Below are 27,410 nucleotides of genomic sequence, written 5' to 3'. Positions count from 1 at the left end.
CTTAATCAGAACGAGCAGCTATCGTACCGCAGTGACAGCAGATCATTCTCTGCCGCTGTAAATGCGAACTTTTTCCATGTGGATAACGTTGTTGTCGGTTTTGTGGTTCCTATTGATGGTCCAGAGCCACAATGAGAGAGCGACTTTGTGATGCTAGGGGCCTTTCCTCGCTCGCGGTTTTTGCCATTTCCTCCAAACTGGAGGTAATGAAGCGTGCCGTCGTTCGAGTCATTAAACATCGACACGGAATCTCGCCGGGCACTCTCGCTGGAAAGTGCTGCTAGTTTCCTGCGATAGGCCAGCACGGGGCAACGAGATTATCGCACTCCCCGATTCAGCTTTTGATTTGTAGCCTGAATAATTAGCTTAAAGCGGAGAAGACGACGATGAAAAGCAATGAGAAAATTTCATTATCCTCATTGCTACGTCATAATCAGGAACGTCGAAAAAGCTGGTAATAATGGCGCAATTTGATTAGGGAAACCTTCCCGTAGCACGTCATGAATTATCTGAAAGGCATCCAGTTAAGACGCAAGTAAGAGCAAGCCCGTATAGGTGCGTTAAGAAAACGTCTAATAATGGTGGCTGGGTAACGACGGCTTTGGGTTCCCATGCGAAGAATAAACTCCCCTCCTTCCCATAGCTGACTAAAAGACCGTCAGGCGAAGAGCTTTAACTACGTTCCGCCTCGCGACCACCCCTTTCTTTTTTTCCGACGTTATCTTGAAGTATGGAAAATCCGGCTCTTCGCATTACGAAGACTATCACCAAAGCGTCCAAAGCTTGTCTCAGTTCACTTCGCGTGGATGTCGTCGGATCTAGCTTCCTGGATCCTCAGAATCTATTTTCTTTCGTCATCACTCCAAGCAGTCCCAGCAATTCTGCCTGTGAAAACTTTGACAACCTTCATCGCCAGTAAATATATTTAACGAACATTTACCTGCGCGTTAAGATTAGTTATCACCCCCAGATGGTTTGCTGAATAATGAACGCATCAAGACACAGTGTATGTCTTGCACTCGCGAATGCAGGGCACTCACAAAGAAGATGAGCGATGGTCTCCTCACAAACACAGCTTTCACAGGCAGGACTGTCGGCCATCCCCATCCGGAAAGCATAGTGGTTGGTAAAAGCAAACACCGATCCATAAACAGCATAACAATGTTGCTTCGCGACGTGCTAAGGTACGTGGAAGACGAAGGCGCCCTGGACCGCCTCGATCCTCGCCCATTAACAGAGCAAAAGATCCTCGGTCCGTGGCCACAGCAGTCGTCTGCCCTCAAGACATACAAGGCACTGTTTGCCTACTTGAGAGCGACTGGATTGAGTGACAAATTGTGACAGCGTTGTGCGTGTGTGTGTGTTATGCCTTTTTACCTTCTGTCTTCCTCCTTTTAGTCCCCTAATCCCTCTTCCCCAGTGCAGGGTAGCCAACCGGAACCCCTTTCTGGTTAACATCGCTGCCTTTCCCTCCTCCTCTTTATCTATCTATCTAACGCATCAAGACGCCACTCATGACGCCACGACGGTTGAGCATGCGTTATGGGAGGGTTACAATGAATGCTTACTGTGTGTTAAATGTACGGATGGTATGCAAGTGCCTTTTTAGCCGCGCAAGTGACATTGCCGTTCGCGGTTTTGCCGCTGTATTCGTCATTACTGTGGCTGAAGATGAGGACGAAGCTATCATCGAGCACGCGGTACGGGCTGCGTCAACAGACTGGTCCCATGATCAAGGGCGACGACGATGCGGACGAGTTGAGAGCGATCATAGCGACTGCACAAGACCTGGAAATGAACCTAATATAGCGCTGTGAAAAAAAAAATAAGTTGCTCTTGTTGTTGCCCCTGAAGTATTGGGACGTATTCACGGTTGGGATTAGCTGAAATTTGGTTCAGACAAAAAGAAGTTGTTGTTGTTGTTACCCTTACACAATGGCACATGCCTACACAGGAGGATTGGGGAGCGCAGAGAGTTTTTCAAAGAGAAGTTACTTTATATGAAGGTACGGTAAAAGAAGAAGGGAGACCGTGAAAAGACGGCGCCGCGAGGAATAGGGTCTCTTCGGTAGCAACAGGTAGCGAAGAGAGCCCAAGAAGCACGTTTATGAATTGCAGATTGTGGGGTTTTAACGCTCCGAGGCGACCCGTGCTATGATGCTTACGCACAGAGAATGACCCCGGATTAATTTAAACCACGTGGGGTACCTTAACGTCCGCTGACATCGCACACCACACGGCGTTTTTGTATTTCACCTCGAACAAATTGTGGGCGCCCTGGCAGGGGTCGAACCCACGACCTTGGGATCAGCAGCCGAGCTGTAAACCACTGCGCCTTCGTTGTGGGTCCACATAGTAGGAGTAACTACCCTGACAAAGAGAAATGCCACTACGGAAGGTGCAATGATGAACCTGATCAAATTCCAAGATGCTTACCTTGAGGGGTTTGGTGAAATCGCTGGTGCCCGAAGTGGGAACGAATTTCACTGTGCACCAGTCGGATACGACAGGACCGCTAGGCCTTTCCGGAAACTCGTTCAAGCAGGCCGTAGCGCGGCGCCTGTGGCAGGTGGAGGAACTAAAAGCTCTCCTGGTGTATTCTGCACAAGTAAAAGAGCAGCCGCTTAGTTTGCGGGTAGCCCACCGTTCTCCTGCATATTACGTAAAAAAAACGCTTTATCGATTTTGTTCGTATTTCATACAGATCCGACACATCTCATACAACATACATCGTTCTAATATTATGACTAGTCTTAAACGATCCGTCCCAAGATCACACTACCATTTCTGGCGATCAGGTGCTCCTGCATTGGACACGCCACAGAGACCGTTATGAATACTGCAGTAATGCAGATTGAACATGCTACTCTTTCTGGAGGTAAATTTCACCCTAAATTGTTGCAGTGTCCTTGTATGAGCGCATGAAAATACCGGCATTGTTTTTTTTTATTTTACAATGCCATAAGTGCCGCATTCGGTAGCAGCAACACGGTTTCTCCTCTTGCTATTCTTCCTTTGTGCTGTGAGGAAGAAACTTATGCTTTCGATAAAGAAAGCTTGCGAGGATGTTTGGGATAAGTTAAAAGCAAGCCTGTGGAAACTAAATTGCGTGGCGGTTTGTTATCTGAAAGCCTGCACATAACGACGAAGGCAGCCTTTTAACGTAAGACATTCTTCGAGCAAGCGCAATATTTAAAATCAGCTTTCAGTGTTCTCAGAATAAGTGATTTAATTTCAGCAACTACTTTCTGAACCTGCAATAAAATTTCGCACTAATTTCAACGTTTTGGTCACGAAAGGGTGCCCTTAGTCTGCCACAAAAAGCTCGCAGTATGCTGCGGTGTAATTGAAATTTATGCCTTCCCAGCAGAGAGAATACCGTGCAGTTTCCTTTGCTTTGAATTGCTGGTTGTTCCATAACTTATAGAAAAAATTGCTAGGCCAACGAAGTTTGCTTCAGTGGGGAAATGCGAAAGTATTGCGTTTGTTGCTGCAGCTGCGTTTGACTGCTGCACCATTTCGGCGATATCCGGTTACGACATACTACGACACTTCTTTGTATCCGGTCTTTTCTAGCTCTGCTTAGGACAGACTGCACCCTTTCCTATTTTATGCTTCATATCACAATTATTATATGACGCAACACGTCACGTGACTTTTGGTACGACGATCTGCGGAAACGTTCTGCAGACACTTCCTGCGGCCGCCTTACCCAATTTATGACCCGTATAATGCTTTAGCATTATTAAAGAGGGAATTCCGAAGGCGTTTGTGCAGTTTAGTGCACTGATCTAGTTTTCAAGCTTCGATTAAGTCCCATCTAAAAATTTGCGCAAAAACTTACTACAATCCTGAGCAAACATTGGTTGGTATTTGTGGAAAGGAAATGGCGCAGTATCTTTCTCATATAGCGTTGGACACGTGAACCGCGCCGTAAGGGAAGGGATAAATGAAAGAGTGAAAGAAGAAAGGAAGAGAGAGGTGCCGTAGTGCAGGGCTCCGAAATAATTTCGACCACCTGAGGATCTTTACGTGCACTGACATCGCACAGCATACGGGCGCCTTGCCGTTTTTCCTCCATAAAAACGCAGCCGCCGCGGTCGGGTTCGAACCCGCATACTCCGGATCAGTAGCCGAGCGCCCTAACCACTGAGCCACCGCGGCGGGTATAGCAGCAAGCATACGCTAATCCAAGTTTGTCATTCTTTCTAATAAGCGGAGCAACGCTGGCGCATAGAACGCGCCAGCCCCCATAGGTTTGCAGTGAAGTGAAACTTCTCTCCAAAGATTGCTGTGGGCGACCTTCTGAGATTTTTTAAAGCATCACTCAGCTCACGGTAGGGATACAAACCGAGCTTTTTGGCGAGCCGTAAAGTGCCAGGCATCGGGTAGTTCTTCGTTTAGGCGTCTCATCGCATGGCAGCTTAATCGAGTTCATCCGAGCGCTGATGTCTTTGTGTTCCCTTTTATGTCGTTGCTCTGTACGACATTTAATTGCTGATTGTATTTTTGGTCCACCAAGAGCTCCATAGCCTGCGGGGTCTGGCTCATTGTGCAAGACTCGTGCATTGTGTCACGATGTGCTAATAGAATGAGCTCGACACAGAGAGAAAAATTATCCTTCGATACTCGACGGAGTGCCTTAGGAATCGAATGAGTTTGCACTAACCTGGTACTGACGCATTGTTAATGGGTGTATTGGCATAATTGAAGTTGGTCAGTCAAATTTTGGCTCTTCACCAAGCCTGTCAGTATGGCAGACCGGAACGAGACGGCAAATGTCAATGGGAAATCAGTAGCCAGGGCACGATGATAGCAGAAAAGAGTATGAGGGAAACGATATCTGAAAATAGATAGATTGTGACTTCTAAATGAAATATTATTTGTACTGAGGACATAGTTGGTTCACCTATCTAGCGACGCTTTTAATTACATCTACATCTTTCACCACACCTTCGCCCATCATTGATGCCCTGAGGCAATAAATCTCGCTTTAAAAAATTAGGCTCTCATTCTCACCAGTGTCTGTCTTGGCAAGTTTGTCAGCATATTTCGAAGCGTGGGTGAGCTTGTATACATGAACTTGTATAAAAAAGCGAGTTGGCATAGTAATGTCTCGTTCAGTGTCTCTTTCCTTCAGATGCTGTGCATTTGGCATTGCTCTCTCATGTATCTTTGCAAAGTGGTGACGTCTCAGCGCGTGAAACTGCCGCACATCATCACAAGTTTGAGACACAGCGCTTCCTGACAGCCCCACATTAGCACAGGTTATTATGAAGTCATTGTGACACGTACGGTAAAAGCATGTGTAGGTGATCAGCCAGACTCGGCTCTACAAATGCCCCGTACTTCGTCATAACGTAGCAAATTACTAATTGGCATCCACGTAAGCGCAGCCGTACGGTTACAAAGGAAAGCTGTACAGCTTTCACAGAAACTTCGTAGTTGAAGAAAAATTCGTCCCTATCCGGGGTTAGAACCCGCGATCACAGCTTCCCCAAATCAAACGCTATGCAAACTGAGTTAACCGGGACGGCAAGGAAATAGGGCGAGAGCGAATCGATCATTACCTCGAAGAGTGAACAGAGTCGGTCAAATGTTGAGGGGAATCCCCCAAGCTGGAGTAAATTTTTAATAAGCGAGCAAATTACTCATTGGCACCCATTCAAGCGCACCCATAAGGCTAGAAAGGAAGGCTCTGCAACTTTCCCAGAGACTTCGTAGTTAAAGAAATTTGCTCCCTTGTTACAAATTTGCTTCACAATGGGGGATTCCCCTAAACATTTGACCGCCACAAACTTCGTATGGGCTGCGTAAACAGGTGCGTGCTATGCAGCTCACCTTTCGGTCACTGAATACTTCAGTTCGTGGTTGCCATGAAAGGCGGTACACCAGCCCTTGACCCTCACAGGCCAGTGAAGGAAAGAATCCGTGGCCATGCGAGGTATACACTTTCCGGCCGTCCTGTCATCGCGAACTGAGCGTCGCTTCTCGAAGTCAGTCCAACTGCACGGAGCATGCGTCGCTCACAATGGGTATTTCTGGCTCGGGGGCCAGCGAATGTTTATCGGAACACCGGTTTCCACGTCTCGCTTCACTGTTTATGTCTCTTGCCCAAGCTGGGATAAATATTTGGTGCACGCTCCAACGTCGTTCCGCGCGCTTTATTTCCTTCAGCGAAGGCAACGCGGCAAGGGTGGTGGTCCGTGTCAGGACCATCTGCTGCCCGCTCAGTGCTCTGCCGCCAGCTCTTGCCAGAGGAGCCTTGAGCGAAGGGAGGTGTGGTTGCGCCACTTGTATCCCGTGCACTTCACCATCGCCACGAGGTAGAAATGGCCTTGGTAGAAATGCTTCACACAATTCTTGGCGCAGTCAGCCATACAGCGCCCGTAGTGAAGATGGAGGGGCCTAATTGTGGCGTTCGCATATTTTGGTCTAATTGTTTCAATCTAGGGCCAGTACGTTCTTGCTGACGGTACGCTTACTCAAGCTAGAAGCAGGTGAGTGTATATGTAGCCCCCCCCCCCCTCCCCCGCTTTCAGAATAGCGGGAACATATTGCGGAACCTTCACAGTTAAAAATGCTGTCTCTTCCGCAACCGAGAGTAGAAGTAAGCATGAAATAGATTTTATCACTTGTGTAGCCTCCTTTTCCCACCTGTTTCGATTTCTCTGGCGACTTTCGCTGCCTGTCGTTCCGCAGTCTTCAACCGCATTTCTTCATTGAACCACGCAGCGGGCTCAGCATCTTGCGCTGTCTTTTCTTCTTATCGCGATGGCCAGCTTTTCATCAGCCTTAGCTTTAGGCTCGCCTTGCCTGGCGGTCTTCTTGTCAAGTTCATGAGCTGCCGCATGAACTTGACGTTGACTACAGATTCGAGCGATCTTCTGCTCTGGCGTATAACTCGCAAAGCCATCCATATCCTCAGCACGCTTCTTAGATCTCTTGTCATCTAGCTATATTGCTCGGCTTACGCAGTTTTGAGGGCGATCGTATTGGTATGCAGAACTATGCAGAAGCGTACACGCCCACGACTAGACACAGGCCTGAAAGCTTACCGAGCCAAACTGAACTTCGTTTCAAGGTATGCGTCTCGCCAGCGCGCACAGATTAGCATCCCCGCTGAGCGCTGGTAAGGCAAACAAATTAAAGCTGGGTAATAGCTGTGCTGATGAATGGCGCCACGGGACCTGTGCTCACCGGCGTGCGCACTACATAATAAAAGCAACTCGCGAGGCGCTATCGCCTTGCTCATCAAGGGCCACCAGGATTTCGCGCGCGCCTCTCGGGCTGCAGGGCACAACTTGGGTGACTTGGGCTACATCGCGCCGGGTGCTGGCTTATACTACCACGTGGCCATGAAGACGCTGTAGACGCATGTGCGGCTGCGGCGACAACAGCAGCACGCAGGCACCAGAGGCGGGTGAACTGAAAGCGTCGCCAAAGTTCATTTGCTAGGCTCGGCTCCGTGTTTTCCTCCGTTCGGGCGCCAAGGTCACCCTCGGTGCGCCGGAAACGGGAGCTAAAAGCTTGTCATTGTAAATACATTAGAAGTTTCCCCAAGACGCTAGTGCAAAGGCCGCCGCGGTGGCTGAGTGGTTATGGCGCTCGGCTGCAGGCCCGAAAGACGCTCCGAAAGGGTTCGATCCCGGCCGCGGTGGTCGGATTTCGATGGAGACAAAATTCCACAGGCCCGTGTATTGTGCGATGTCAGTGCACATTAATGTACCTCAGGTGGTCGAAATTTACGGCGTCCCTTATAGTCTGAGTCGCTTTGAGAAGTTAAACCCCCATAAACCATAAACTAAACTAAGCTAGTGCAAAGAAACTATTAACTGCTTTCGACCACCGATACCACGCAGTTTGCAGTTTAATACCTTGCAAGCCAGGAGTTGAAGGCATGTCTACTTTAAAAACCACCACGAAACCCATCGACCTAATAGAAATGTCGCACTACCATTCTTTGCGTTCATTTTCGATCTGCGCTTAATCACGAACTGATGCTAACGAGTCCCGTTATCCATCAGAGCATAAGACAATAAGGCAGTCCGCTTTAACCAGTTAGCTGCAGATTACATAAGAGGGTGCACCGAAAATTAATACCATAATATGAAGTATGCACAAAAGGCCTCATTTTGTGAACACAAAGGAGCATAGGAGCATGCTCGCTAGCATTAATAAGGATAAAATGCCCGCGGAAAGCACCATGATGGCCAGAGATTCGTGTCTTTGGTCTATCACTAGCGATCGCCACCACAGGATTCAGCCTCCGCATCCAGCCTATATAAGCGTCTAGTTTTCGTCCTCCAGTGAGAAAGACGTGATCCATGAGCAGCCGTAAACACCCGTTCTGCGCGTCAGTGCTGCTTTGATTACGTCGAACGCGCGTTCAGCCATAGGATGAAAAAAAAGACAACAAAGAGGAAGCGAATACGAACTGCGCTAATGCAAAAAATTATAGTGTGCGTGACGAGCGCTAGGAGCGCTACCTCCTTTGTGCCGGGTAATGGTGACCGCATGGAAGTCCTTCACTAGTCCACGCATGGGGGTTTATGCTTATATTGCGAATTGAAGCCAGCTTTCGAGCACATGCGGGAAATTCACATAGAAACACAGTAAATTAACGTTTACAGGGTAGCTACTTTTTGTATTTCCAAGGCACATCTTCCTACAGTTTTTCAAGGCACCTGGGTAGGATAAGGTAAGAATAGTTCTGTTGAACGACGGTGGGGAGATTGTGCTAAAGAAATTGGCCACCGTGTATATACAATGCCTTCAGACCTCAACCGTACCGGAACTTAGAAGCACGCTAGCATAATAATCCATCGTAAAGGGGACGTCGAAGACTTGAAAAATTACAGACCGATCAGCTTACTGTCCGTTGCGTACAAGGTATTTACTGAGGTAATCGCAGATAGAGTCAAGACAACCTTAAACTTCAATCAACCAAATGATCAGGCAGGCTTTCGTAAAGGATATTCAACAATAGACCACAATCCCACTATCAATCAGATGATACAGAAATGACCGAAATATGACCAACCATTATATATAGCTTTCATTGATTATGAGAACGCATTTGACTCAGTGTAAACCTCAGCAGCATGCAGTCATTGCGGAGTCAGGGTGTAGAAGAGCCTTTGTGAAAATACCGGAAGATATATATTGCGGGTGCACAGTTACCATAGTCCTCCATAAAGTGAGCCATAAAATTCAAATAAGAAAGAGCGTTAGGCAAGAAGACACGATCTCGCCAATGCTGTTCACCGCCTGTTTACGGGAGGTACTCCGAGGCCTGTATTGGGAACCGTTGGGGATAAGAGCTAATAGAGAATAACTAAATAATCTGCGATTTGCTGATGACATTGCCTTGCTGAGTCGCTCAAAAGATGAACTACAAATCATGATCAATGAGACAGGCAGAGCAGAATGGTGGGCCTTAAAACTAACATGCAGAATACCAATGCAATGTTCAAAAATCTGCAAGGGAACAGCAGTCCAGAATTGGTAACCAGGCGCTCGAACTGATAAATGATCACGTTTAATTAGGGCATGTAGTTATCGCAGATCCAGATCATGAGCGCGAAACAAATAGAAAAATAAAAATTGGATGGAGCGCATGTGGCAGGTTGTATCAGGTCAGGAATGACAGTTTACCAATATGCCTCAAGGGAAAAATATACAACAGCTGTATCTTATCGGTGCTCACCTGTGGAGCAGAAACATGAAGGCTAACGATTAGGGCTCAGCTTAAATTAGGGAAAACAATGCGAGCTATGAAAAGGGAAATAATAGGTGTTAAGGGACGGGAAGAGAGCAGTTTGGATACGGGAAAAAAACGCGGGTTAATGACATCCTAGTTGCGATCAAGAAGAAGAAATGAGCTTGAGCAGGGCATGTAATGCGGATGCAACATAACCGCTGGTCCTTAAGGGTAACGGTGTGGATTCCAAGGGAAGGCAAGCGTAGCAGGGGGCGGCATGGAGTGAGGTTGACGGATGTACTTAGGGGTTTTGTGAGAAATTTGGGCACAGATGACCCAGCACGGGGCTAATTGCAGGCCAAAGAGAGTGAAATCGCTTGGTAGTAGACCCATCCAAGTTAATAAATTATGGATGGCGTTTTAGCATCACTAAGAACGATGTATTGTGTAAACGCACACTTTCTTGCAGGTGAGAGAGACAGAGAGGGTTTATTGACGGGAAAGGCAGAGAGGTTGGCTTGAAAAATAAATATCTGGCCTGCTACTCTGCACTGGGGAACGGGAAGAGGAGAAAAATGAGCGTCACGATGGAGGATGATGATGATGTGAAGAGGCAGGTGAAGAAATACATAAAAAAATACAAGGCACACTTTTTAACATCGCAAACGCAGATGGACACTACCGCCGCGTACCTGAAAGCGCGGCTGAAGTGTCCACTGGCCCAGAGAGCCAGTTATTCGCGTCTTCAACATTCTCATGGTCAATGCCAGTTTACCCAATGTACGCCGGTGCCCTATACAATACTGCTGCGTTTCTGCCGCAATGTTGTCAACGCCAACGCGTATTGCTCTATAGTGCCTTGTTTCTGCCACAAAGTTGTCCATGCCAACGCATGCAGCGAATATCTCTCTGTCACTGCCGTCACAGCTCCAAGCCTGAATATTAGTTTGATAGTTGTATTAGTTCACAAAGAAGAAGATGTGCAATGCACAGCGCGAGTGTGTGTTGGAGTTTAACACGAGGCGTGTTCGGCTGCGGTGACAGCCTAGTGGTCTGGCTCAGTGGCCAACGAAGCTGATCTGTTCGCGTCAAAGCAAATTCGAATCCCAGTCATGGATATTTATTTTATTCATTTCACTTGGCACAAACCCACATACATCGAAAGATTTTGGTCGGGGCTCACCCATCAAAGCAGTGCTTCGGCACCAGTATTGGGGATGAAAGCGCGTTGTTAGAGTAAAAAGTTAAATGATATAATCTATTACAGCACAAAGAGGCGTGAAAGGAGAAAATACGCTTCAACTCCTTTCGTTTTCACTAGAGAAGGTGCGGCTGACAGCGCAGCAGACATTTTTCTAGAAGCAGAACATAGAAGAGGTGTTCTATAAACCAACGCACTGGAGTGCCTGAACTGAATGCACAGAGGACAGTGAGCGATTTCATAACGCTAAATCAGCGCACCTCCACTAGGACGAGCGAAGAGGACATTAGACACAGCACCGTGTCTCGGCTCTTCCTACCGCTTTCTTGTGCAGTTGCGCGACTGTAGCCTTATTCCGTCATACCAACCTGTCCATCAGTCGGCGTTGTTGTGCGATTTCAGCCACATTTTTTATCTCACAACCAGAAATATTTCTCAATGACCTGCACCTCTGTACGTAGGTAAGTGTAGGGCGACGTAAACGTGGAAGAGGAAAAAAAATTAAGGAGCCATTTAGGTCCAACGTATTTTCTCTCAGTTTTCTTTGCCCAGTTTCTTTCAATTTATTCACTAGTGATTACACATGTTTAGGGTGAAGCTCCAAGTGAGACTCAAATTCGGTTGCCACAGCTTGGCAACTGATGAAAGGCCCGTCCGCAGCAAGCAAGGAGGGCGTCGGTGGGGAAAGACGTGAGGTATGGGGCCATCACTGATTGCGAAATAGATAAGATGTTAGGAAGAAAACTAGACGCGCTCAAAATGGCGGGTAAATAACCTGTAATGAGCATGACCGGCCGGCCGAGCAACGTCGTGTGCGATGCCTGTCTCTATGCTTTAGAGGCATTCACCACGCGAACCAGGCTGCCATTGGTGATGGGTGTGTTTACCCTGCTGTCAACGCAGTCTTTCACGAAAGGAAACATGCCTCCGATGCTTAGGCGTGTTTCCTCTGATGCTGTCGTCAGAGGCGCTATATTTTTGCCGCTTCTGCGGCAGAGTTTTGGACGCGTGTCATTCACGTTCAGCGAACGCTAGCGTGAGACTAATGAAATAAAATAAAAACATTAAGCAGGGTGTTCGGCCTGTTTACGAGAGGGCGTCAGCTGATCGAGTGCAAAAGGTTCATCGGGAACACGACCGGTACGGTAATTGAGCGTGAGGATCTTTTCATTAGCAGTGAGCTGGAATGCACTGAGAAAATGTCGTAGGATGCGAGTGATCGAGTTGGCATAAATTTGATTCTGATTCCTATAGGTTGCAAGTAGTAGCACCTGCACACGCTTTGTTTGGTCTTATTTCTTACGTTTTTAATGCTCTCGCCTTTATTGGTGCTTTTGTTTCTTGTGATTTGTGGCCAACGCACGAACATTGTTCTTCTCTAGTGACTTCTGGTGCGTTGCACTGAAATGTAACACGACTTATAGCACGTGATCCTAAGCAGCTAGCAGCATTGTATTTGATGGAATTTTAATTTTTCAAACTTTAATAAACGAGGATCTGCAGATGTGTAATTACTGTATGCACTTCACTAAAATGGCTGTACCAGTGCACCTCTGTCTTGCAGATGCATCTGGCAGTCTTAAGCTGTCAACAGCAACTTTTCGTCCTCATGGCTTTCAGCGGTGAGTCGTACATGAAACACTGAACATAAGGCAAGGAAATAAACTTGCGGCTTCATTAAGAGTGCCCGAATCAAGCCATTAGGCGTTACAGTACGAGATTTCTCGGCGAAATGGTACCATTATAAAGCTTATGAATATAGCTCGGAGAGAGCTTAGAAACGGAGTCGCCTATTGCAAGTTTTGAAAAAGAAAGTGACTCTACTCATGTGCCAATAAAATTTTCAAGGAACAGAAAACTTAAAGCGATGTACGTCTGCGTTTTCAAGCGCCTGCATGTGAAGACCGCGCTGTTTATTACGGCTTGAGAAGGGACATGCCAAGCCGGTATATTGGCTTGGAGGGACTTATTTCGAAACAGTGTCTCAGAGCACGCGGTGGCTGGCTCATTTAACCAGCGACAGTGACAGCCCGAGAATATTGATCTGAGGTGCACTCTAGATGTCTGATGAAAAAAAAAATTTAACTAGGTATTTCTCGTACTTTTCCGCAAATTTTTTCGTATTACACTGACCGCAGCGACAATTGAAGGATGTGAGCACATCCAGCGCAGGCGTTTATTACGGGTTATTAGTTTTCTTTTCTCTCGTGGTTTGCTGGAGTATCACTGACGGGAAGAATTCAAAGTTAAAATCTTTATAAAACCTCAGTTTTACTTTACAGAAGAGCGCAAATGGTTGCCCAAAAGTTCTTTGAGTGATGATGCGAAAGCTGCCGTCCGTTCACCTCTGATTATTGATCACTGCCACGTCACGATCACGTCACAGCGACATCGTGTCGTTGAACAGTTTGGTACATTGCGTCGGCGGTTATATGACTCTTCTCCGCTTCGGCGCGTAGGCAGTTGAAAGGCCCCGTCCTGTGCAGCCTCCCCTGCAATACGCTTTTAGGAACAGTATCTCGTAAAAACTCGGATTCAGCGACGCGGTTAATGTAAGAAAAAGGCGGTAAATGACGTACGAGCGTGGGGAACTCCCGCAGTGGTTGGTAACCAATAATAAATATGAGCCTCGAAGCTTGAGAGCCTTGTATTACGTCTCTTGCTCTTCTTTCTCTATATAAACAGAGCACTCCACCGTTATCGGCGTTGTCTAAGTATGTTGGCTTTGCTTGCTTTGAGCGAAAAAAAAAGACGCTTTTGTGTACTCCGGGATTGAAGCGACATTGTGAGACGCCTTCAGGCGGCACTGTTGTAGTTGTCCCCATCGTGCGCTTCTGAGGACAGAAGATCTAATTTCTCCTTCTTGGAAAGGCGGGTCATATAACACCTTTTAAGAAAAGAAAAAGAGAACACGCTGGTCTCTTTAGTTTCCAGCGTAATACGGCTGTTTCAGAAAGCTGGAGCAAATGCTACTTATGTGTTCAGTCGCCGCGCTGGCTCAGTGGTTATGGCACTCGGCTGCTGACCCGAAAGACGCGGATTCGATCCCGGCCGCGGCGGTCGCATTTCGATGGAGGCGAAATGCTATAGGCCCGTGTACTGTGCGATGTCAGTACACGTTTAAGAACCCCAGGTGGTCGAAATTTGCGAAGCCATTTACTACGGCGTCCCGCATAGCCTGAGTCGCTTTTGGACGGTAAACCCCCAAAACCAAACCAAACCAAACCAAACCTACCTATCTGTTCGTGGATGCGCGAGTACACGGACGTCGAACAAGCAAGGAGCCTTATCTCAAATGAGTTATTAATTTCTTTTTGCCAGTTCCCTAATATTTTTCGCCGTCTTTGGTACAAAAAAAGCCGGGGGCTGACCTCGGTGCACCGTAGTGGAGATATCGCGCTAAGTTATACAGATACCACATACACAGAACAGGAAGAGACGAATCCCGTACTTGCGACTTTCAAGTCGAAAGTGCGCGCTTCGTCTGTTCCCGTTCTGTGTAGGTGCTATCCGTATAAGTTGGCGCGATAGCTCCATTATGAAGCACCAACTTGCCCCCCCCCCCCCCCCTTCCTCCTCCTTCTTACCTTGTTCTCTGTGTATCCCCACTGATGTCAGAGCGGCGGCAGTTCCCAATGATGTTGGGACAAAAAATAGCCCGGGAAAGTGATCTGTTACAATGCACGGCAACTCATTGGCTTACTACATGATCGGAGAGCTTGCTTTATTTTCTCAGATATTTTTTTTATTGATTTTGTGAAGCCATGCAAAATGAATTAGATTGCCTACAGAGTGCCTATCTCGGCTCGTAGCGGGAATAAAGACGCATACAGCGTTATCGTCCTCTGGCCAGAGTGGTTCATTGTCTTCGGACGCGCGTGCGGCTAGTTGGCGCCTTGTCTGTCGGGTTTCGTATTTGTGCATGTTTTTTTGTTGCAAGATTCGTGGTGGTGGTGGTAGTGGTTTTTTATTAAAATAATAGTAGAAAGGAAGGAAAAGATTTTTGCTAGCCCCGGCATCTGCCATCGATACTGAAGCACCTGAGCTGAGGCTGCGGAAATAAAGGATAGCAGGCAGGTTGAAAAAGTGAAATGAAAGAGGTGAGGGGACAGCAAGAGAGGATAGGGGGAGAGGTAATATCGCAAGATTCGTGCCGTATGCAATCTTTCCTTCCTGCAATAAAGTTCGGTTGAAGTCAGCGCCTGTCTTGTGTAAGTCTCCCTTCTGTCGGTGTTTGCTGTGCTGTTGTGAATCCTGAATACCTTATAACTTGCACAATGTTTCACCCCTTCCGAATTGTGCTTATTTGCGGTGATTTAACTCTTAAAAGGGGACAAAGAGCGCTTCAATAGTGCGTCGATGACGTAACGCGAGAGCTCTCTACGCCACTGAAAACCTTGAGTGCGGCTGAGGATGCGGCCACGCGTTGACAGGTGACAAGGGGGTCCAGGCAAGTAAGAAAATGATCCTGAAGAGGCGTGTCTTGAGAGTTTCTCCGAGTGGCAGTGAAAAATTCGAGCACTTCACTCGGGTGGGCTGCGCTCACCTCTCTGAATCATGATAAGTGCTAGCGGGAGGAAAGTGAGGTATTGCATGACCTTAGGGCAGGAACCGACGAATGTTCCCTTCGGGGTTTATGGAACGTCATTGCAGCTCCTTGTACGCGCCCCTAGTTTTTTTTTAGTAACCCATACATTGTAAACTTCACAGTTACTGAATTCCCGGTTTTGGGAGCCCCAGAAAAAAAGCTTCGCGCTGTCCGAGGTTTCTTGAAACACTGAACAGAGTGGATGGCAGAAAACGTAAACGGAGAAAAAATGTTACGCACAAAAATACAGCACAAAGCAACTACGTGTGTGCCTCGAGTACCTCAAGGCACGGGGATAAAATTTCTCGCTACTCTCCCCGAGAAGAGCGTCTCGGAGTTGCTTCTTGAGCCGCCTTTTGCCATTCTTGTTTTGTATTTTGCTTGAATTATTTGATACGCTTTTGTTTTCGGTGTCCTGTTTGTGCAATCTTCGCCAGCGAACGATGTTTGTCACGTCGTGACAGGGCTCCGCTGACCCACTAAAACATTCAGTGGACTGTTCTCTTCGTGGACGAGAAGACCGGAGGAAGCAGGCATGAGAAGAAAGAAAGCAAAGACGCAGAAGCGAACAAACCCATCGCCGAAACCAAAAGTTCTGCTTAGGACCAAGCGGAGGGCAGCCAAGTCGTGCAGTTAGTTCTTCAACGACATTTTCTGGGCCCAATCATAACTTCTACTACTCTTATTGTCTGGCACACATAGCAAGACCCGCCCAGGACGTTATGTTAGTTCTGACGGATATGGTTTCCGTGCCGGCCACTCTCGCTGTAACTAGGCCTCATTTCGCTTTCTCTGCCGGGCGAATCCGCTTTCCCCCAGGCGGTCTTTGTTCGGCTGCGCGCGTTTGTCTGCGGGTGGCATTGCGCTGGAGGCAATTCGTTCGCTTTCTTTCTTTTTATTCTTTCTTTCGTGCGGTGGTTGCTTGTCGGTGGATGCGTTTCCTTTGTTCAGAGGCGCCGAGAGTTGCCGGCTGCGATGAAATGACGTTTCTGTGTCGCTACTCGTGGTCAACTGCTTGTGTTGGCCCGTAATCCCCCCCCCCCCCCCCCCCCCCCGGCTTGCTGCCGCCACGACGACGCCCTCATTCGAACATCAAGGTTGCCACCGCAGCGAGTAAACTGGAATGTCAGTCGGGGCTTTGGGTACACAGTTGTAATGATCGCTTTGTTGAAGATGGTTGTGAGACTTGTTTCTTCAGCGTCCGGAACCTTCGGAGACAACTGAGGATTTGTCTCAACAGGCCGAAGTTAGGAGTGAAGGGGACTTAGCTGCAAAGAAAAGGGAGGAGGGGAAAAGGTGGGTAGGAGAATGGAGGATCCAGGGTTACGTCTAAGGCAGAAGCAAATTTTTCCGTCAACTTTCAACAAAATAAGAAAAGGCTGCGAAAAAAGGGCGGGTTTCTCAAAATTGAGCTCAAACCTGTTTTGAAGGAGTCCGCTCGGAGTTGAGACTTTTCCTGGTCAATAAGTTCAAGAACACACCTGCAACACGCGCATAAACACACAAGTTCCCCCTCGAATCTGTACTCCCGAGGTTGTCTATAAAAACACGGAAATGTTAAAATAATTCAGATTGTGCAAAGGAATGGGCCTGCGGATGACAACAGCCCTGACTTGGTGCTTTTCCACCTTCGCTAGCGTCTGAGGTGGACTTACGAAAGAAACTGCCTCCTTATATGCTTAATGAGCAATACAATACGCGGCTCATAATGTGCTATATCTCCGTGTAATATGTTCAGTCTTTCAGAGCACACGCGAAAGCAGCAAGTCAAAATTTCGCAGCCTCCACTTGCGTCATTGTTCTTGTGTACATAATGTTCTGATCATTTAAAGCGCCACCCACAAAACAAAACGCCAGAACCTGGAAGCTTAGGAGAGACTGTGAAAGGTTTAGAAATTCCAGTCTTGCTCAGATGGCTGAACTGAACTGACTAGTACGTGTCGCGCATTCGTTTTTTAAAGTCACGTCTTCATAGTTTTGTGATCAAGGTCAGTTTCCTGCATGTTGCACGATTGTAAAGTTAAATATTTCTCACGAGTACCTATCTAATTCCAAGAGAAGCAGGACAACAAGGAGAGAAAAAAATGGAGCACAGTTTCTCGCATTTAGGCATATTAACGTCACGGCAAGGATAACTAATTTATTTTTTTTTCTGGTGTGCGCTCTTCGGATCAGAACTCGTAAGATTTTCAACAGAATTGAAAGCTGGGCTAGTTGGATGCTACTCATGATGAACAGCAAGATTTTGCACGATTTTCCGCGCTGATTTTTTTCTATTACCGATGATGTTGTTCTGCGAGGATGTGTATGCCCTCCATGGCAGCATTTGCACCTTTTTGAATCAGTTTAAATTATCTGGAGGGATACAAGAAGGTTGCGAATGGTTGCTATGCTCCATAAAGACAATTTTGCAGATTTCAATGAATGGATATTGCTGAAGACAGGATATGTGATGTTGACTTTAATTATGAGGCTCCATTTACGGAGTTATTGGCAAAAATCTGCGGCGACAGGTGACGCTGAGGTTACTTAACACTATGAAACCTTCACCGGTAGACATAAAACTGACAAAGAAAGAAGTACGCTAAATGAAAGATTAAAGTAACTCAAACTTTTCAGATCATTGTCAAGTGAAATGGGCAAACGGCATTTTCCGCCTTAATATATCGTTGTTCTTCTGAATTATTTCGAGGTTCTTTGAAGTGTAGCAGTCCCGGAAACTTTGGAATTTTTTTTCTGGTGGTTATCCCGTCTCCACTTTTACAGTGTAAATACTTGAAGAATAAAAAAAAATCATCTTAAGCGAAGAAATGCTTTCGGGTTGCAACTGTGAAATAAAAGATGGTGTTGCAGGTTCCTCGCAGTTAAAAAAATTGAAGATGATCACTGCAGAACAAAACTGATCAACTGAACTCGTTACGAGCTTAGATATTCTTCTATAGTCTATGTTATGCATGGTGCTGTTTATCTCACAACTTATTCTCGGGATATTATGTATTGCTAAGAGTTATTTTAGCGAAGGCTACTGGGATACTGGAGGCGTTCTGGATGCAAGCGCCGATTGACAGCGCAAGTTGACAACGGATTGACCGCGCATCCATGCAGAGACAGCTGCATCGATGCTTGCACGTTGTCACGAATTCCGGATATTATAACAAACTCACAGCATGGCTGTAACCATGTAAGGCGAATTTCAGCGGCAGCCGTTCGTGGATGTATGCACTCTGGCAGCACGACTGGCAACACACGTGTGAGAGCTTCAACTACTTGCTTCCTCGGCCCGAACGCCGTATCAGGCTTGATTCTGCGTTTCGGCGGACACGCTGCTTTCATACGTTCCTGGACACGGCGGCAAGCATGCAGGGCAGGTTCTAACGTGGGTGTCTTCACAAATTACTGTTTGTTCTTCCTTTCTTCTCTCAGCCCCTCTTTATCGCTTTCCTTACGGCGCGGTTAAGGTGTCCGCCCAAGTTGTGAGACAGATACTGCGCCATTTCCTTTCCCAAAAAACAATTTTTAATATTCAATTTTCAATTTCATTTTGCCTGGTCAACTGCGCTGGCTGAACTGAATATTCGCACGACACCTTAATACCGTTTGCAGGAACCCTCATAGAGCCCGTAAATCCTTACGGTGTGAGACGCAGCGCTTTCACATAGACCCATACACCAGAACGCGCTGTTGGATGTGTGGGGCTCACAGTCCTATCGGAAAAGCTCGATAATTGGAACCATCTGACACCTGGGTCAATCCGCGTGGTCCTTGACGCCGGCTTGGGAGTGATCATCTTCGAGTTGCTCGGAGCCACCCAGCAGAAACAGATGTGCTGGCTGCCAACAGGCGAGGCTGGCTGTCACCGTTGCTAATTACTAGACTTGCTGTCGCCATCCTTAGCAGCGCTCGCACTGCAACCGCTGAAGCCACCCGCTCGCCCCCAGAACCGCAGCGCTGGTCGGAGAAGGTGGCCGAAAAATATCGGCTCTTCTTCCGCTCTCTGTTATTACCGGCTCGCGCAGCCGCTGAAGATATATTAATAATAGTTGATTTTTGTGGAAAGGAAATGGCGCAGTATCTGCCTCATATATCGTTGGACACCTGAACCGCGCCGTAAGGGAAGGGATAAAGGAGGGAGTGAAAGAAGAAAGGAAGAAAGAGGTGCCGTAGTGGAGGGCTTCGGAATAACTTCAACCACCTTCGTGCACAGACATCGCACAGCACACGGGCGCCTTAGCGTTTTGCCTCCATAAAAACGCCGCCGCCGCGGTCGGGTTCGAACCCGGGAACTCCGGAGCAGTAGCCGAGCGCCCTAACCTCTGAGCCACCGCGGCGGGTCGCTGAAGCTATGCCGAAGCCACTTTTCAGCATGCGCGCTCGCAGACGCACCGTACCTGCACTCGCTTTCCTAGGCTCCGTCTCTGCATCAGGTGTTACACTCGCCACTCGTCGGAATTCCTCACTCAATCGACGCTGCCCTCTCCACCGCTCTGCGGACAGCAACGCCGACCTACAGGAACATGATCTCTGTAATTGAGCCCTAACAGCAGTCGCAGTTGTGCAATCTTCTCAACAGAAGGTAAAGGAGAAGAAGGCGAAGCCGTTGATGGGCCTGCAGGGGCGATCTTTTTCCCGCCATTAAAGGCAACCTGCGAAACGAGCAGTGTCAGCCTCACTTGTTCTAACAAAATGATGCCGGGGCCAGGATATACCAGGATAATATAAGAGTGCGGCGATGGAAAATGAAAATTGGTTTTTGGAAAAAGGAAATGGCGCAGTATCTGTATCGCATATCCGCGGAAATCTGAACGCACCGTAAGGGAAGATGTAAAGGAGAGAGTGAAAGAAGAAAGGAAGATGGAGGTGCTGTAGTGGACGGCTCCGGAATAATTTCGACCACCTGGGGATCTTTAACTTGCACTGACGCCGCACAGCACACGGGCGCCTTAGCGTTTCGCCTCCATAAAAACGAAGCCGCCGCGGTCGGGATCGAACCCGGGAACGCCGGATCAGTGGCCGAGAGCCCTAACCACTGAGCCACTGCGGCGGGTTGCGGTGGTGGCGCAGCTGAGCTTTCTGGCAGAGACAAGGAGTCTGGCTAAATTCAAGGCCCACCGGGTTACAGCGTTCAATGCCCACACGGTTACAGCGAGCCGTACTGTGAGGGGATCCGAAGCCTGCTTTCCATCATGAGGAATGAAATGCTAACATCGAAGGTTTTATGGTCGTAGCTTATTCAGCATGTGGCAGGAGTGGACGAGCGCATGGCTAGAAATCCGGAAAGAACCTCATACTAACCCAAGCTCGGATAAGTGGCATAGCTGCTGGCCTCAGAACACTGGAGACGTCTGTGACAGGTGAGGCACCTGACATGGGATTTCGAAGAATACATGAGTACGATATGAAAAACCCATCTGCATTGGCAGAGCTGTCAATGTGCATTTATGATTTGGATGTAAGACCTGCAGCTTTGTCAACAGAATGAACAGGCTCAACGTCGGAGCGCGTGTGAATCCAGAACTGAATTTGTCGGCCCCTCCAGACCGAAGATGTTGCAATTGCATGGTAGCAAACTGCAGTGCCACAGGTCATGGGTGGAATGCTAGTAAGCCGTTCATCTTAGACCGAGAATGACTAACGCGCCAAAGTTCATTCATCTGATGCCGTCACTCGCAGGCAAGGCAGCTTCCACCGCCGCGGTACTAGAACAGTTGTGAACGAATACGAGCAAATTTCAATGATTTCGAAAAAATCATTTGGAAGCCAGGAGCAGTCAGTCCCAATCTATATAAATGAACCGCTTCGGCTGGATAAAATTAATTCAGAAAAATACTAAGAGACTTAGAAATATTAGGCTAAAGTCGAACTTCATATTTTAGGCACGCAGTCACTGAACGGTATGTAGGACAGCTATGCGCCCGCCCATGCATGTGCACAGAGTGACCACTTCAGAATTGGTTGTTGAGTTCAAAATAAAAGGGGTAGGTAATTTAAGAACTTCACTCAGTGATATCCACGAGGAACTTATGGCAAAAAAACTGCAGAATCCTTGCAGCGGTCTCAAGCATTCAAAATAAACAAAAAAGTAAAGTGCGGACAAGAAGCAGAAAATAACACGGGCCAACAATATCTGCAAGAGGAACTCTACAGAAGAAAGGAACAATTTTTACAGTGCATCAGGCAGAGCGCGAGTTTTCCACAAGGGATTGAGCCTTCTAACTGAAGACTGTCGTCGTTTAACCTACGAAAAATAGAAAAGCGCTATGAGCACAGATGGAGCAAGTCACCGATGTGCGCGGCCTAATCGCAGGGCGCAGTTCTGTAAAGTGAAAGTAAAGTGAAGACCCTGCAAAGAATGCCACGCAACTTCGATGTGGAGAGCCAGGTCACCAGATAAAAAAAAAAAAACTCCTTGCCGCCCTGAAGTGTTAGAGTGACATACAGCCAGTACAATCAGCGAAACAATCCGAAGCGGCTCAGACTGCGCCATTACAAAGCGCTGCTGCAGATGTGGAAGCAGATGCATCGGGTGAATGCTCTAGACTGCTTTTTGACAGCGAAAATGAAAGGTCATTCATTTCAAGGCATTTCGCAACACATATTGGTGCCAACCATGTAGGCACACAACGCATAACCGTCATCTTTTTTGGAAGCCATCAACAGCTCAAGTGAACAGTGCAAGTGACTGCTGCCTGAGAGCTAACTAGCGGCGCCATAATTCATCATGTGCGGCAAGTCATCGTAAGATCTTTAACCGAACTTACGCCACCTCCCCTTGAGTTCACAGACAATCTACGGGGGATACCGATTAAAAGCGCCGATTACCTAAACTGGCCAATGAATGCAGCGTAGACGAGTGTGCTTACTGGTTGAGATTTGTACTCGAATTTTTTTCTTTGCAAGACACAATGAAATGACGACAACATAATGACCTTGGACACGACTATACGGTGGGTAGTCCCAAGATTTGTGTGTACACAACGCAGAAAACTGACAAACAGAGGGCAGTGGATGGTGGTTCTCATCTTAAACACAGCTATTAACACCCTCCAGGAAGGATCACGGCGACTCGGGAACTCTGAAGCCTTTCAATATTTTTACCTGATACAAAGCGCAGATAAAAAGAAATCATCATTAATTGAAAAAACTATAAATACTGAAGAATATATACGTTACGCGGCGTATTTGTCGCAAAAGAAAAAAGCTAACGTCAACACAAAGGAAGTTCTCACAAGATATTAGTGCAGCAGCTAACAAAACCACGGTGACGAAATTACGACACCCAGCCTAAAATTGTTGTAGAATAGAAGTCTTGGCGGTGTGAGCCAAGGAACGTGAAACCATCGCGGTAAGAGAAAAACAAAGTGCAGAAAAATTAAACGGCAACCATCGGAAATATCGACGTCATCGCCATAATAACAGCGGCAACGAGAACGGTCAAGGCGACGAGATTTCCAAGTGGAACAAATCCTTCTCTTCGAGCCGGCGGTGAATGGTAACTGCCCCTGTTTATTCCGTTCATTGAGAACGAACCGTCAGCACCTCTGAGGCACATATCATTCTGAAGCATAAGAGGGTCAACCACAAGATGGCACACATATAACTGCTGTGAGGCTAGCACATGGACCACGGGCGAAAAGACGTACATGTCAGCAGGCATCGCACACACAAATCAAGCACATAAGTGTGCTCAGCAGTGATATGAGCTGGGAGATGTCTAAGTGCATGTGCAAGGGTAAGTAGAAAGAAGGAAAGCAGAGTGACGACACGGTGTTGTTCAAGGAGCCCGAAGTCAAAGAGAGCTCGAAGCATGAGCTTCACTTCAAGCACCCAGTGAACACGTTAGGCAAATGCTCAGGCTTTGCAGCAAACTACCTTAACTGAAATGGGAGCGTAAACAGAAGGAAAACCCCAGAGAAGAGACATTCACTAGCAGCGCTTGTAGTGCGCGCGAATGTTTTTTTAGGCAGTAAAGACACACTGCGAATCAAGCACTACCAGCCTCACTAGTTCTAACAGTAGTAGTAGCGCCTGCAGTGCTTGTGCAGATACCTCTCAACACTGGCCAGATTATCAAAATTAAAGAGCAAACTTTTTTCGGGACATTCCACTTACACGTCATTTAATAAAACATCTGCTTTTATGTTTTAGAGTAGAAATAAATCAAGAAACAGGCGCGCAATAAAACTGCGCCATTTAGCATTTATGTCGCAGCGATTTAGGAAATTCCGCTTGAACTGGTACCCGCCGCGGTGGCTCAGTGGTTAGGGCGCTCGGCTACTGATCCGGAGTTCCAGGGTTGGAACCCGACCGCGGCGGCCGTGTTTCGATGGAGGCGAAAAGCAAAGGCGCCCGTGTACTGTGCGATGTCAGTGCACGTTAAAATCCCCAGGTGGTCGAAATTATTCCGAAGCCCTCCACTACGGCCACACTGCTTTCTTCCTTTCTTATCTCAGTTCTTCTTTTATCTGTTTCCCTGCGACAGATACCGCGCCATTTCGTTTCCCCCAAAACCAACCAATCGCTTGACCTGGAAGGAGTTGTGGCCATTCCGCGTGAACAAAATGGTAACGTGGCAGCGTTAGTCGCAGAGAAGCAATAAGATAGAGAATATATTCTGCAATTAAACCACCTCATCTCGTCATTCCCATTTTGTCATTCTATCGCCAGATAAGGTCACGGCTTATTTACTGATGTAGCACGTTTTGCACCCGGATTCATTGAAACACCTATGGAATGAAAAAGAAACGAAATCCGCGCAGAATGACAGCCCACCCGCATTGCAACATTTGTACTACGTCGGGTTTTCAATTCACAAGGCAATTTAGGGAGGTCTCGGACGAAGCGTTCACCACAGTAAAGAAGGGGAGATGGAATTATCCGGAATGTCTAATCATCACCACTGTCGGGCACTGCCGTTATTTAAGGCGTGCAAACATCACTCCTCTCTCTGAGTGCTCGGCTAGACTCGCGTCTTCTGCAGCTTGCACGCGTGCTGCTGTCGGTTGTGTGGACTGGGGCGATGAGGGTGCTTCACAGGAGCTTGCGTGCTAATGAGTCCATTCCACAAATGAGGGCCTGGCACGAGCGTGCGGTTTCTGTTTACTCTAGCACCCATTACTGAGTGTTTTTGCATTTCTGCGCTTTCGCTTGCTGCAGCGAATGTCTCGGGCATCTGTACTCTGACTGCGAAATAAATTTAGAAGCCTGCCGTTGCGGGGTGCTTTATATCGTTGCCACAAGCGGGGTGTTTTATATCGTTAACCAAGGCTAACGTTTTGCTGCAAGGTAGCCATGGCTGGAAAAGGGCGATTATCATAGCAGTTGTGATTATCATAGGAGACAGGAAGAAAGTAGAGTAGGTCAGGGAAGAAACGTGAGTTAGTAACATCCTAGTTGAAATGAAAAAAATAGCATTGGCAGGACATGAGATGCGAATGTAAGGTATCCGATAGCAGGGTGCTCCAGATAGTCATGGGAACATATGAGATTAAGAAGTCTGCGGGGATAAGGTGGCCGCCACCGGCGCATGATAGCGTCAGATGGAGAGAAATGGGAGAGGCCTTTTTCCTGCAGTGGACGTTGTTAGGCTCACGATGATAACGATGGCAGTTGCACGTCTTCAACGGTGGTAGGGAGAAAAATGTACGGCGGTGATGATGATGCAGGGCTACGAAAAAAATAGCTACCCATATTTCAGGCTTCTTAGAAAATGCAGCTACAAACATTATCAGGTCCGTGAGAAAGGGTAAAAATTTGTGTTGCAGGAGTCACTATGGCACAGAGACGCGAGATGGTAAGTGCATTTTTTAAAGCGTCGCTTAAGATTTCTGCTACAGACGAGAAAAAGCAGCACAGATACTGAGACAGCTGTCTCAGCATTGTTGCCTCCTGGAATACTCCAGGAAGCATTCTATTTTAGAGCGGTGCTTCTGCAAGCAAACGAACATTTTGCGCTAAAATCTTTCAGTGTTATTTGCGGTCTTAACAAAGGCGGTCGGAAAACTGCTTTACTATTTAATCTAAAATGATTTAGTATGCATCTGAATGCTATTTGTGTAAGCAAAAAGTGCTAAAAATTGTTTTAAGCCACAAATACAACTCCAATAGCGTTCGCAATTTGCCTTTTATAATATATTTGAGAGCATCACCACGCATATGTTTTGACGAAACACGAGACGCCAACGAGTGAAAATATAGATTTGTACTGACATTTCGGCTCCCAGCACGGGCGCCTTGTTTACAATAGAAGCCACCATCAGAAGTCACCATCAAAATGTAACCCCCCCCCCCCCCCCCCCCGGCCAGGCGAGATTCTGTCACATTCTCAATTTCACCACGCATATGTGTCCAAAGGCGGAGCAAGAGGACAGCTCCTCCATGGGCACTATTATGGTTATTTCTATTAAAAGTGTTTTTTTTTCTGCAATCGCAAAATATGGCTCCCTTACTAGTACACTAAGGAATGTCCAATCTAATTATTTATACGTAAGCCTCACTTTCCTCATGCGTGGCATGTATAGAAAGTGCCCGCACTTTCTGTCTACCAAGTAACTCCAGTAAGCTCGGGTAAGATCAGACAAGTTCGGAGGAGCGCCGAACAAGCTACAGTCAATGGCGGGAAGCTCGGGTAAGCTCTGTATAGTAACCCGGGTAAGGTCGTGGAAGTTCGGAGGAGATTCGCGTGATCTGCGCGAGCAGTTGTTCGGGAATAGCAACGTGAGTCGCACAATCCCTGTTGGTGGCTGCGACAGTAACAGCCCAGTGCACAGGCGCATCGCTTAACCACTGCCCTGCTGCGTTTTTTTTCTCTTTATTGCATAGAAATAGTGCCGAAAAGAAAAATCTAAGCATGCTTACGCCACAAAACACCAGGCCACCTTACCCTGGCATGACCTCACCTTCCAAAACATCAAAAGTCTGGGAGGCTTTTCCTTTATTCAATTCTGCACATATTGGCATTAACCCAAGAAGCTCGGTGCGCAGCTTTGTGGCCAACGTGAACTAAGTACCACAGACACAATCAATCAGCCACAGACACAATCAACCACAAACGCAATAACAGAAAATAGCATTATTGTACAATGCTTTCACATTCATAGCACGCAAAAATACTTAATAGCCCCCGGTCGTTTATTCAATTTGTTCTGGAAGGCGCTCTATATGGAGGCGTTATCTACACATCAAGCACCACGCACCAGTCGCTGAAATACGCATTCCGAGATCTTGCTTTATGTCCTGGTCGTCACTTTTCAGCTGAGCGTGAATTGGGGATTGGAACCATGCATTCCTGGAGCATTTCGGGAATGACTTGTTCGGACGACATAGTTTAAATGCCTTGCTACGAGCGTGGTCAGTCCAGCTCTCCCGAAGAAAGGCGCTATGTCCGGCGCAAATTCCATTCTTGCTGCGGAACATAAAGCGGGCACAACGCCAAGAGGGCTACAGATGCCACAGATGCTAGCGCAGATAATGAAGATTTTTAGCTTGGCACATTCCAGAATGCGTTGCAGCGATCCTCTTCGGAAAGGCTCCAGGCGCGCGTGCTTGATTGGACATTCCCTGCCGCTGACCGTGCGACAGCCTAGGGGACAGCGCTTTGATTTCATAAAATAACTTCTACTAAACAAGCACTGTCCATGGACGTGACTACTAATTCTGTTCTTCTTATTAGTACTATCATTCCACTCTGGTCTCATCCTGTTTACCTATTTCTCCAATACCTGTGTACCTAAGACTCGTAAAGTAGTTTCATTCCCAATTCAGACAATTGTTTTTACCTTTTGTTGTCAAGAAATCATTGGGTTTTTCATTAGCCTCCAGGAAAAACACTCATGTCAGAATAAATTATTGGCTCTCTTTGATTATTCAGCACCACAAGCTACTCGAAGCTGCTGCTTTGAAATTACTCCTGTTGCACAAAT

At 47.2% G+C, this 27,410-nt stretch overlaps 1 protein-coding gene across 2 annotated transcripts in view; it reads right to left on the bottom strand.

Moving 5' to 3' along the window:
* The window catches only part of LOC144107008 (putative protein kinase C delta type homolog), a 387,210-nt gene that overhangs the window by 309,396 nt on the left and 50,404 nt on the right, over window positions 1-27,410 (bottom strand). Inside the window, exons 1-2 of one of the 2 annotated variants that reach the window (XM_077639984.1) lie at window positions 5,842-5,989; window positions 2,437-2,600 (exon numbers count right to left, since the gene is read on the bottom strand). The gene's annotated coding sequence lies outside the window, so the exon portion shown is untranslated. Of the gene's footprint in view, window positions 1-2,436; window positions 2,601-5,841; window positions 5,990-27,410 lie in introns of those variants that run through there. The other variant, XM_077639983.1, reaches the window with a different exon arrangement.

This window comes from Amblyomma americanum, chromosome 10, assembly GCF_052857255.1.
Source record: "Amblyomma americanum isolate KBUSLIRL-KWMA chromosome 10, ASM5285725v1, whole genome shotgun sequence".
NCBI lineage: Eukaryota > Metazoa > Arthropoda > Arachnida > Ixodida > Ixodidae > Amblyomma > Amblyomma americanum.
Note: the sequence above shows the minus strand (reverse complement) of the source record. Positions and strands in the feature narration are given on the sequence as shown.